The sequence below is a fragment of the Macrobrachium nipponense genome, chromosome 24, assembly GCF_015104395.2.
Source record: "Macrobrachium nipponense isolate FS-2020 chromosome 24, ASM1510439v2, whole genome shotgun sequence".
Lineage (NCBI taxonomy): Eukaryota > Metazoa > Arthropoda > Malacostraca > Decapoda > Palaemonidae > Macrobrachium > Macrobrachium nipponense.
This window is the reverse complement of record NC_061091.1, coordinates 2,973,413-2,985,910: the sequence shown is the minus strand read 5'-3', so window position 1 is coordinate 2,985,910 and position 12,498 is coordinate 2,973,413. Positions and strand designations below refer to the sequence as shown.

Sequence of the window (12,498 nt, the reverse complement as noted above, 5' to 3'; positions counted from 1 at the left end):
AGAGACGTAACCGACCGCGCATCTCCGAGACCTAGCTGATACTGAGCTGCTATCAGGCTAGTTCATTACGCAGTAGCTCTCGGTGACTCGTCATCCCCTGAGTTTGCCAGGTAATCCATTATTCCACGAAGGAATGCGTTCGGCCTAGAACCATCGAGCATAAAGAATACGCTCGAGCAATTATATTTTAAACGAAACGGATTTCGGTAAATACAAAAGCTGATTTGGTGTTGTCATGACAATACCAAGTATCTAAAATCGAAACTGATAACTGCTGGGAGGTTGCAGGCAACCCCGAGTTGCAGTTCAATTAAGATACAATTCGTCTCGGTCACAAACCGTAGAGTTAACTACGGTATGCGCCTACCCCCGGACAATTCAACTGTTAAAAGAATCATGTCGCGAGGGTAATACGTATACGTAGTATATTTGTAGGTTCTGTACCAAGACCTCCATCCTAAATTCTTTCCTCTCGAGGAATGAGAATAAGGATTGGAGATCGACCACCTTCGTTCTCTAGTCAAGAGAGTGAAGGGAAAAGAAGTCTTTCCCAAAGGAAAGCTTCAATGGTGAACAGAATACCGAAGACGATAGTTCACGCCAAACTGGAAGTTCTCGTCCGTTCCTCTCTATTCCAGGTTAATCGCCTACTGTGAGATACTCTTCTTTCAGCAGCAGTCTTCTTCCAAATGCTAGAAATTACAGAATTCGAGCATAAGCGAGGTTCCCGATTATCGTGTAACAATTATCGGGGATTCTCGCTCACTTTGGACCGTGGTCTCGCCTAAGTGTTTGGAGATCGTAAAAAACTCGAACACTGAGTGCGCTAGAAATTCCGTAGAATTCTAAGCACTCTGCGAAACCCCACCCCGAATTCGTCAAACGATATCGGCTGGTGGACCTCTCGATTCCCGTAGAAATCGAGAAAGGGGCAGGATCCCTCCTCAACGACCGGGGCTTACGTCAGGTAGGACCCGAAGGTCCCCCCGGTAGTGCAGCCCCTAACGTGGGATCTTACAGAGAAATCTCTGTAGGATCCCTCCCCTTTCCCTCGTATCCAGTAAGAGAGAGGGAATGGGGGAGGAATTGGATACTGGCTCGCCTTCCCCAGCGGAACTAGCAGTTGGAGAAGAAAAGAGCAGCCATCGCCTTACGGCGATGGCCTCTCAAAGAAGGGGGGGGTCCTGGGAAAACGTATCGTCAGGAGGAAAACGTTTTCCGAGGAGGGTTACGAACTCATACTGTAGGTAGGGTCTGCCGCCACTGTGAATGTCGTCTGGGTGGGGCTGATCGACACTGACAGGAGAGAGCCGATACCGTCCTCCAACTCATTCCAGTCCTCGTCGAGGTCGAAACCTCTCAGGAGGACCGAGGGAAGGGTATTCAAATACGGTCGCGAAGACACGTAGAAACGCCTCTGTCGCAGTAGTTAGAGGTGAAGTAGCTTGTTCGAAGCCGGCCAGAACTGAGAGAGCCTTCTTGTCCGGAGACGAGAGACTACCTGTTCAACACAGTCGGCAAGCTCCGATCGCGGCAGACCCACCGTCGATTTGGGTTCCCTCTCGGGCCCCAAAACGACTCGAGCCGAGACGTGGCTCTGCTGGTGGGAGCGGCGATCCTTCCCCGAGGTCGTTGTGCTGACGAATCAGCGCCATAACCTCGGCAAAGTTCCTCTGGATCTCGGAAGTCACAGCATCTTGCAGAGTAGGACCATTAAGCCCTTCGAACAAGAGCATTCCGAGAACCTTCCTCTAAGAAGGGGGAACAGCGACAGCCCTCTCGGTCTTCTCCATCCACTTGCGCATACGTCCTGGCCAGTCCAAGAACCGTGCCTGGCACGTAGGGCGTCGTGGTGGGATCATGAGGGGCGCACCCCTCACGATCACTCCTCAATACCTCGCTCCTCCCGGTGTAACCCGAGGAGGTTGAAGGTACGGGAGAGGCAGACCTGACGCTCCCACCCCTCCTCGCTCGCTGGCAGAACCAGCAGGCTTGGAGGGCTGCAGGCGATCGTCAACCCGCGGTGGCGATCGAGCTGCAGGTCTGGTCGACCGCTCGCTGTGGAGAACGGCTGGACTGAGCACAGCGGCCCCGATCTCGAGTGTCAGACGAGCTGGTGCTGGTTGCCGTACCCGATCGCTCTCTGTGAGAGCGACGGTCAGGCGACCTGCAGGCTCCACTGTCACGGTGAGACCGGTGCTTGTCCTCACGGCACGTCACGTCGCTGGTTCCAGCCGTGGCTGGCACCGGCGAACGGGGGGACCTCTTCCCAGCCTCAGCCCGTGGCCGGTCGTGGACCGTCACGTCCCCGGTAGCCAGCTGGTCGCCGCGAGAGCGAGAGCTGGTCTGGTGAAGAGTCGCGTGAGCGGCTGTCACCAGTCTTCCGCCCCGTGCCGTGAACCTGACGCTGAGCGGACTCAGAGGTCTGGTTCCTGGCTGCACGGGTCCCGCTGGTAGGCGACCGTACACTCGGTACCTCCCGTGAACGAGAGGCCGAGATGGACCCTGATGCAGTGGCAGAACCACTGACACCAGGCGAGGAAGTACCGGTGTTAGCCGGTACCCTACCCTCTGGTCCCCGTAGTCCTTCTTCCTTGCGGTGAAGAAGAGACGGGCCCCCGCTCCCGCCGAATGGACGCAGGAGGACCCAGCGGAAAGGAACCCTTCCCGTCCCCCACCGAGGTGAGACGGGTCCCGAGAAGCCTCCCGCTGGGAGACTTCTTCCTCGGCTGTGAAGCCTTAGAAGTCGAAGGGGAAGAGGCGGCAGCCGACGACGATGAAGAAGATGAAGACGACGACGACGACACCTTCCTCCTCTTCTTCGTCAGCTTCCTCCAGGACAGACGTAAGATCTGCTATCCAGGGCGGAGCCGGGGCTGCTGTAGCCGAAGCCACAGGGCCCGACGCACCTGTACAGCAGACCAAAGTCTGGGTAGTACCACCACGAACAGGGGACGACGTCAGCAGGTATGGGCATCTCAGGGAAACAGCAGGCACAGCCAGAACAGCATCGCAGGGACAGCCAGCGCAGCACGGCAGGGACAGTCAGACACCAATCGCAGGTACGGCAGGCAGCCCACCGGAAACACAGGAGGTGAAGCAGCAGCCAGCATCCTGGTACCGGCGGCAGGTCCGGGGGAGGGGCGAGCTCTAGGGCAGCGGAAGTGTGGTCGCGGCAGCGCGGCAACCGACGAGCGGTGGCGGCACGCCCCCCTCTCGGTACGGCGAACAGCACTTCACAGCGGCTGTAGGCAAGACTGTTACCACGTGAGGCGAGTACACCAGGTGAGGAGGGACGTCGTCACCTGGAGTCGATATCGTTGTCGTGGTCACCACTCCATGGTTGACCGCGCAGCAGGCCCGACATAGAACCGCCGCCCCTGGACACTAGGCACGCCCTGCAAATCGAAGGACGCCCATACCTCACCAAGGTCCACCCTCGTGGCAATAGCACCTGCGGAAATAAACAGTAGTAGTGATTAGTGGGGGGGTGGGAAGTCCCCTCGCGCGGGGGGGTGAGCCCCACACCGAACGAGCGGAAGACCCCGAACAATACAATTGTACATCGCACCGAGCGCCCTCCCCCGCGAGGAGGAGAACCCAGATAACCTCCCCCCCGAAGGGAAAGGGCCATCTGTGGGAGCTTAGCGGGGAGGGAGGGATTCTGTTCCCCACCCCCGCAGCACCCATGTACCCAACAATAATAATAAGAGCCCGAGAGCAATCGTGCCCTCGGCACCGAATGCAAGGGCATAAGGATCCATTCCCTGACTGAGCGGAACTTGAACCAAAATAAATATTGATGCAATCAATAATAAAAGGAATAAAATGAAAAAGAATCTTGCATTACGATTCACTTCACAATGAATAAGGGCTCGGAGCGAGCGCATTTGCGCCCTCGGTACCGAACGCAAGGGTAAAAGGATCCATTCCTGATTATGAAAGGAAAACCTTGATCCATAATGAATTGATGCAATCAAATATATATGAAAATGAAAAAGAATACTGCGCTTGCAATTTCACTTCATACAAAATAAAAAGGGAAGGATCAATTCCCGGGAAATAGCGGAACATTGATCAAGTAAATAATGCAATCTCAATAAAATATGAAAATGAAAAAGAATACTGCACTTGCGATTTCACTTCATTCAAATAAAAAGGGGAAAGGATCAATTTCCGGGTAAGAGCGGAAACTGATCCAAAATGACAATTTGTCGAAAATTGCATTTTTCCTAACTATACAAACCTGAGGTCCTTTAACAATAGGAAGGTAACTAGCGGCAGCTGGGACGGTCGTAAGCTTCGAACAAGGGGAGAACGGTAGTTAACTGCTTGTCCGATCGTGCCTCGCGCCCTGCGCGCCCGAGAGGTGAAGAATCACTTTTGCTTTAGGCCCATGCAAAAAGTTGCAGAGTGAGGGGGGTGGCATGAGGTGGGACTATATGTAAAGGACCTCAGGTTTTGTATAGTTAGGAAAAATGCAATTTTCGACAAATTGTCATTTGTTCCGATACGTAATACAAACCCTCGGTCCTTTAACAATAGGAAGACTCACTTCTTGGTGGGAGGAATCTGAGTCTTTTTGGTGAACAGACTGGTGTTCGTCCAACCCTGGAGTGCCTCCCTGGTCGTAAGAGCAAGGGAGGGATCCAAACCTCTGTCCGATTGATCGGGGTGTGCACCGCAGGATCAATGGTCAGACCTCTGGGCCAAGTACTAAGAGAGAGGCAAGCGTATCTCTTCGTACCAGCAAGCAAGAACTTGTTCCTGTTTGCAAGAGACAATCATAAAATGATGGGTTTGTCTCAATTTGGCATCCACTTCCTCCCCCTTGTTGGAGGAAGTGGTGGATATTTACTCCTATCCCTACTGAAAGGGATAGGATGGTGCTCTATTGAGTAGCTCACCTGCATCTCGTCCTTACCCAGCAGGGTGACGACCGTGTCCCTCTACCAAAGGTAGAGGGAAGAAAAAGATGGAAGAGGAGCCAGTCACACTCTCATTCCTCATCCATTCTTACGGTCACACCAGGACTCGATGCTGTTCAGCCTGCGAGGGTCTGGGTTAACTACACAACGTGTTGAGCAACCACCACGGTTCCCAAGGAAAAAGATCCAAGGAACTGTGGGCAATAATCCTGAAGGTAGAAGGAGGTGCATGCGGTCCGGTTGGACCAGGCGCCTGCCTTCATTACCTGCGCCACGGAGAAGTTCTTGCGGAACGCGAGAGAATGATGAAGAGGCGTCCACACTCATCCTGGGTGTCGAGTTTCTTCAGACAGCTCCGTCGCACCTTCACAGGACAAAGCAGCATAGCCTTCGTATCGGAGGCGGTGAAGTCCCATTAGGGAGGGTATTGTGAAGGACTCGAACCAATCGTCAGTTACCGAAGGGTTCTGAGTCTTCGCTACGAAGATCGGTACGAAATCGATCGTCACAAATCCCCATCCCTTTGTGCTTGACTTCTCAAGAGAAGTCATGCAGTTACCTAAGACGAAAAGAAGGGAATAGTCGTATGACCTATCCCTCTTCTCGACTTTGGTTTATGTACAGTACTCATACTGAGAAACTATTAAGACGAAGTAATGATTGCTCTCTGGAACAACCGAACTAAGTCCACAGCATAGTTTGTAACTGACTCGGGCGCTCTGACAGCTGCCGACTGACTGGTTCGGAATCAGTAGAGGCAAGTTGTCCAAGCATCCGGGTAAGTCACGTGACCTTCGCCCTTTAAAGAGTTATGCTGAGAGACCAACAAATAAAATATTTGTTATCACGATGCCGGACGGCGCGGCGATGATTCTCTTAATGCATAAGCTCAAAAGGCGAAAGTCATTGCCTTCAAAAGACCGAGGTCCCTGATGGCAGAAAATCTCATAGACGTTGAATCTCAGCTTAAGGAGAAACAACACTATGTGACGTTGAAGACGAAGGTAGCAATGAATGCAACCTACTCTTCCAGCTGAATCGAGAGAAGAATCTCAAGATTCTAAACCTGTGCTTACAAATGACTGAAAACGCTAACCGCCATTTCATTGCTGCCCTCGTTGTGCAATGAAAGCGGGGCGTTCTTCAGTAATGAAACACAGGGGAGAGCCACTTGAAGAACTGCTTCTCATGGGCTGAACGTTTGGAAGTAGAGCTGGCAGGTGTGGGAGTAGGCGATGTCTTTCAATACATCTGCTAATCCGGGTGAACAATGAACAATTGTACACCTCCGAATACAAGATATTTTGAGGACAAACTCAGATTCCGCAAAAATCATTCGCATTACGGGATACGATGCAGCAAGAGACTATTACAGAATTCTGTTACCGTGCGGTAAACAGAAAGATGAGAGTCGAATAGATAACTCTGTTTAAAATTCTCGCAATACCGAAGACGATAAATACTAGCGTTTCACAGCAGTAGATGGTCATTCATGTATGCGAGAATCCCCGTTAATCAGAGACTTAAGTCCGTGATTGTTGGGCAGAGATACGGTTGATTATTCATCAAAGCAGGTGAGAAAGACATAAACAACCGTCTATCTCAAAGCGGCAGCTGATACTGAAATGCCTCGGGCAATTCAATACGCAGTAGCTGTCGCTGACATCGTCATCCTGAGTTGCCAAGTAATCCTTTCCATGAAGGAATGCGTTCGGCTAGAACCACCGAGCATAAAAAGATATGCTCGAGCAATTATATTTAAGCGAAACGAATTTCGGTAAATAATAAAAGCTTAAATGGTGTTGTTTTGACAACACCATAAGTATATAAAATTGAAACTGGAAACTCCTGGGAGGTTGCAGGCAACCCGTTGCAGTTCAATTAGAATACTTTTCGTCTAAGTCGCAATCCGTAGAATAACCAGGATATGCTACCCCTACCCCTCGGACCATTCAACTGCTTAGGCAGAATCATGTCGCGAGGTTAATATACGTAGTATATTTGTAGGATTCTGAACAACGATCTCCATCCTAAATTCTTTCCTTCAAGAAAACAAAATAAGGATTGGAGATCGATCCACCTTCGTTCTCTATTAAAGGGAGTGAAGGAGAAGTCTTCCTCGAAGGAAAGCTTCAATGGTGAACAGAATACTAAGACGATAGTTCCAGCCAAACTGGATATTCCCGTCCGTTCTTCTCTATTCCAGGTTGGTCGCCTACTGTGAGATAGTCTTCTTTCAGCAGCAGTCTTCTTCCTAATGCTAGAAAATTCCAGGAATTCGAGCATAGGCGAGGTTCCCGATTATCGTGTAACATATCGGGGATTCTCGTCTCGCTCACTTTGGACCGTGGTCTCGCCTATGTGTTTTGGAGATCGTAAGAAAACTCTAACACTCTGAATGCGCTAGAAATTCCGTAGAATTCTAAGCAGTCTGCGAAACCCCCACCGAATTCGTCAAACGATATCGGCTGGTGGTCCTCTCGATTCCCGTAGAAATCGAGAATGGGGCAGGATCCCTCCTCAACGACCGGGCTTACGTCAGGTAGGACCCGAAGGTCCCCCCTGGTAGCGCAGTCCCCAACGTGGGATCCTACAGAGAAATCTCTGTAGGATCCTTCCCCTTTCCCTCGTAGCCGTAAGGAGAGAGGGAATGGGGGAGGAAATGGATACTCCGCTCGCCTTCCCAGTGGAACTAGCAGTTGGAGAAGAGTAGGAGCAGCCATCGGCCTTGCGGCGGGCCTTCAGAGTCTGGGAAAAACGTATCGTCAGGAGAAAACGTTTTCCCGAGGAGGGTTACGAACTCTCACTGTAGGTAAGGGTCTGCCGCCACTGTGAACGTCGTCTGGGTGGGGCTGATCGACACCTGACAGGAGAGAGCCGATACCGTCCTCCGACTCATTCCAGTCCTCGTCGAGGTCGAAACCTCTCAGGAGGACCGAAGGAGTATTTAAATACGGTGTCCGAAGACACGTAGAAACGCCGCTGTCGCAGTAGAGGAGGTGGAAGTAGCTTGATCGACGGCCAGAACTGAGAGAGCCTTCTTGTCCGGAGACGAGAGACTCTGGTTCAAGACAGAATCGGCAAGCTCCGATCGCGGCATACCCACCGTCGGTTTGGGTTCCCTCTCGGCCCCAAAACGACTCGAGCAGAGACATGGGCTCTGCTGGTGGGAGCGGCGATCCTTCCCCCCGCCCGGTCGTTGTGCTGACAATCAGTGCAATAACCTGGGTAAAGTTACTCTGAATCTCGGAAGTTACAGCGTCTTGAGGAGTAGGACCGTCCAGTCCCTCCAACAAGAGCAGCTCCAGACCCTCCTCTTCAGAAGAAGGACCAGCAACAGATCCCTGACGGTTGCCTCCAATCACTTGCGCGTACGTCCTGGTTGGTCCTAAGACCAACCTGGCACGTGCGGCGTCGTGACGGGATCGTGAGCGGCGCATCTCTCACGATCACTCCTATATACCTCGCTCTTCCTGGCGTTATGCCGAGGAAGTTGAAGGTATCGGAGAGACAGAAACTGACGCTACCCCCTCTCCCCCTGACGGTCGCCTCCAATCACTTGCGCGTACGTCCTGGTTGGTCCTAAGACCATACGTGCACGTGCGGCGTCGTGACGGGATCGTGAGCGCGCACCTCTCACGATCACTCCTAGCTACCTCGCTCTTCCCGGTGTAGCCCGAGGAAGTTGAAGGTAGTGGAGAGACAGACCTGACGCTCCCCCCCGTCGCTGGCAGGAACCAGCGTACGTGGGGCGCTGTAGCCGATCACCAACCCGCGGTGGGGATCGATCTGCAGGCCTGGCCGTGCCGCTCATCTGTGAGCGGCTCGACTGAGCACGTCGACCCCGGTCCCGTGCGTCAGACGAGCTGCTGCTGGTCACCGTATCCGCCCGGTCCCTGTGGGAGCGGCGGTTCAGGTGACCTGCAGAGCTCGCTTTCGCCGTGAGACCGTGAAGAGTCCTCGCGGACGTCAAAAACCGTGGTACCAGCCGAGGGCTGGTACCGTCGATCGAGGGGACCTGGGGGACCTCTTCCCAGCCTCAACCCGTGGCCGGTCAGAGACCGTCACGTCCACGCGTACCGGCTGGTGGGGGCGCTGCGAGAGCGGCCGCTGGCCTGGCGAGAGTCACCTGAGCAGCTCTCGACAGTCTTCTGCTCCGTGCCTCAGTCATGACGCTGAGCGAACTCAGGCGTCTTAAACTTTGGCTGCACGGTCACCCGAAGGAGATCGTACACTCGGGAACTTCTCGCGGTACGAGAAACCGAGCCGGTACCTGGCTTAGCAGCAGAGCTGCCAAAGACCAGGCGAGGTGTACCAGCGGTAGCCACACACCCTTGGTCCCCGTCTTCTTCTTCTTCTCAGAAGGGGAGACGGGCCCCGTTCCCGAAGGAACAGGAGACCAGCAGAAAGAGAACCCCCCCGTCACATAAAAACCGGAATGTGACGAGCCCTTCGAAGTTCCGAAGGAGGGTCTTTCTTAGGGGGAATAACAAAACCGGTTACCAAGCTGGTCGTGCGAAGAGCGGCCGCTGGCTGGCGAGAGTCAACCTGAGCGGTTCTCGCCAGCCTTACCTGCTCCGTGCCGTGGTCTTGGCGCCTCGAGCGAACTCTGGCGCCGAAACTTTGGCTGCACGGTCTCCCGAGGGAGAGCGTACACTCGGGATCTCCCGCGGAACGAGAGACCGAGCCGGAACCTGGCGTAGCGGCATCGCCGCTAGCACCAGGCGAGGAAGTACCAGAGCTAACCGATACTCCTCTGGTCCCCGTCTATCTCTTCCTTACGGAAGGGGAGACGGGCCCCGCTCCCGAGGAGCAGGAGGACCAGCAGAAGGACCCCCCCCCCCCCCCCCCGTCCCACCGAGGTGGGACGGGCCCTTAGAAGTTCCCGAGGAGACTTCTTGGGGGGTGGGGGGGGAGGCAGCCTTCTTCTTCTTCGGCTTATGGGCCTTAGAAGTCGAAGGGAAGAGGCAGCACCAGACGAAGACGAAGATGACACCTTCCTCTTCTTCGTCAGCTCACGCAGGACAGTCGTCAGGTCCTCCATCCAGGCCGGAGTCGGGCCTATTGCCGAAGCAACACGGCCCGCCTGCACCTGTCCGGAAGGACCTGGGACTGGGGAGACACCCATGGGCAGGACCCAGCATGGACTGGCGCAGGAACCAGGAGCGACAGGAACAGCAACCAGCTCAGGAGCGGCAGGAACAGCGGCAGCGGTAAACACAGAAGGGACAGCCAAGCCAGTAGCGGGAACCACATCAGCGACAGGTACGGCAGGCCCAGCATCGCCTCGTAGAATCATCGGCAGCCAGCGTGGTACTGGCGGCCGGTCCAGGGGCGAGCTGCTGGAACAGCGGAAGTCTGGGGCAGGCAACACGAAGAAAACACAGGCGGCGGCGGCATACCCCTCCTCGGTACGGCGGCGACCGGCCCTAGAAGCGGCAGACGGCGTCACCGACACAGCATGGGGAGTGTAGACAGCGGGGGGAAGCAGCATAATCCGGCCGTGAAGGTTGGTAGTGGAGACCACTCCAAGGTCACCGCCCCAGACCTCGCTAGACTCTGCAGCAGATCGTGGATGCTAGGCACGCCCTGCAGCCGCAGTGTTCCATACCTGTCCAAGGTCGTCTCCCACGGCTGTAGCACCTGCGGTAGCACAGACAGATTAGTAAGAGGGGTTCCCTCACGCACGGGGGGGGAGACATGCCCCACCCCGAACGGAAGGAAGACCCCAAAAACAAAATACGAGGAAGCTGAGCGGGGGGGCAGGAAAGAAGACGAAGAATCGGATACCAAGGAGTCGCGGGAGAGCTTTCCGACGACTTCCTGGCAGACCTTCCGCTTCCCTACCCCCGCACAGCAGTGAAAAGTATATGAAAATGAAACAGAATACTGCACTTGCGATTCACTTCATAGAACTTAAAGAGGGAAAAATCAATTCCCGGTAAGAGCGGAAACTTGATCCATAATATCTGATGCTATCATAAATATATATGAAAATGAACAATACTGCAACTTGCTATTTTCACTTTCACAGCAATAAATCGTAAGGATTAATTCCCGGGTAAGAGCGGAAATTGATCCAAAATTAAATTTGATGCAATTAATAAATGAAAATGAAAAATGAAAAGAAACCTGCATTGCGAATCCACTTTCATTGCATTCTATTCATACAAAATAAGAGGCTCTTGCCGAGCGCAATCAAGCTCTCGGCAACGAACGCACAGGGCAAAAATATAATGAAAAAGAGTACTTACATCTTTCATTACACACTTTCGCCCAAAATCATGACTCGGCGCGAGTGCGCCCGCCCTCGGCACCGAGACATAATTCAAGGGTTCAATTCATGAAAAGAGCGGAAATCGCCGTCTCTACGGCGATAGCTCCATGTTGATTCATAATTAAGTAATGAAAATGAAAACAGTGTACTTACAGTTTCATTTTCAAGTCAAACCAAACCATTAGTAGAAAACACAATATAAACAAAGCATACGACGATGAAGCGGGCAGAGAGCGATGACGAACACGTCCTTCACACCCGCGCCCGAAAGCCAAAAGTGATTCTTCACCTCTCGGGCGCGCGGTTGCGCGCGCACGATCGGACAAGCAGTTAACTACCGTTCTCCTTGTTCGAATTAGCTTACGACCGTCCCAGCTGCCGCTAGTTACCTTCCTATTGTTAAAGGACCGAGGGTTTTGTATTACGTATCGGAACAAATGGAGTATTGCTACAATCAAAATAAATATATGAAAATGAAAAAGAATACTGTACTTGCGATTCCACTTCCATACAGAATAAGTTTTCGTGCCGAGCGCATTCGCTCGGCAACGGGCATACAGGTCAAAAAAAAATAAATGAAAAGGGTACTTACTTACGATTTTCATCTACACATTTTCAACCAAAATATAAGCTCGGAGCGAGCGCTCTCCCGCCCTCGGCACCGAGCATACACAATACGAGGATCATTTCTGGGAAAATGAATTCCCGCACTTACGCCCTTCAGTCCCGGCACTCGGGTAATCGGAGGGCGTGGAGAAACCAAGATCCTTTAATTCACAATTGAATTCGATGAAAATAAATATGAAATGATTGTACTTACAATTCAGTTTCACTAGATAAATAGAAAAAGAAAAACACACCATGCGAAAGCAACGACGATGAAGCGGGCAGAGAGCGATGATACACGTCTACACGCCAGCAGGCCGAAAGCAAAAGTGGTTTGTTTACCTCCCAGTCGCGCGCGCGCGCGCCTGTCGGACAAGCAGTTAACTACCGAACCCCTTGTTCGAAAGCTTACGACCTATCCAGCTGCCGCTAGTACCTTCCTATTGTAAAAGGACCGAAGGTTTGTATGCCGTGTCGGAACAAATTAATATTAATAATACTTACCTGTATAATTTATCTAGCCCATAAACTCCCCAAAACCGCACCAAAATTTACCACATTGGCAACCCTGTTACCTCCTATTCTGTCCGACAGTTGGCAACACTGTCGTTGACAGATACGAAAACCTTCCTCAAATCAGTTGTGATAGGCAGATCGTGGGGTAGATGGGTGGGACTAGATAAATTA

At 52.7% G+C, this 12,498-nt stretch overlaps 1 protein-coding gene across 4 annotated transcripts in view; it reads right to left on the bottom strand.

Annotated features, from left to right (window-relative positions):
* The window catches only part of LOC135204860 (gastrula zinc finger protein XlCGF8.2DB-like), a 129,920-nt gene that overhangs the window by 76,623 nt on the left and 40,799 nt on the right, over positions 1 to 12,498 (bottom strand). The gene's annotated exons all lie outside the window — the stretch shown is intronic.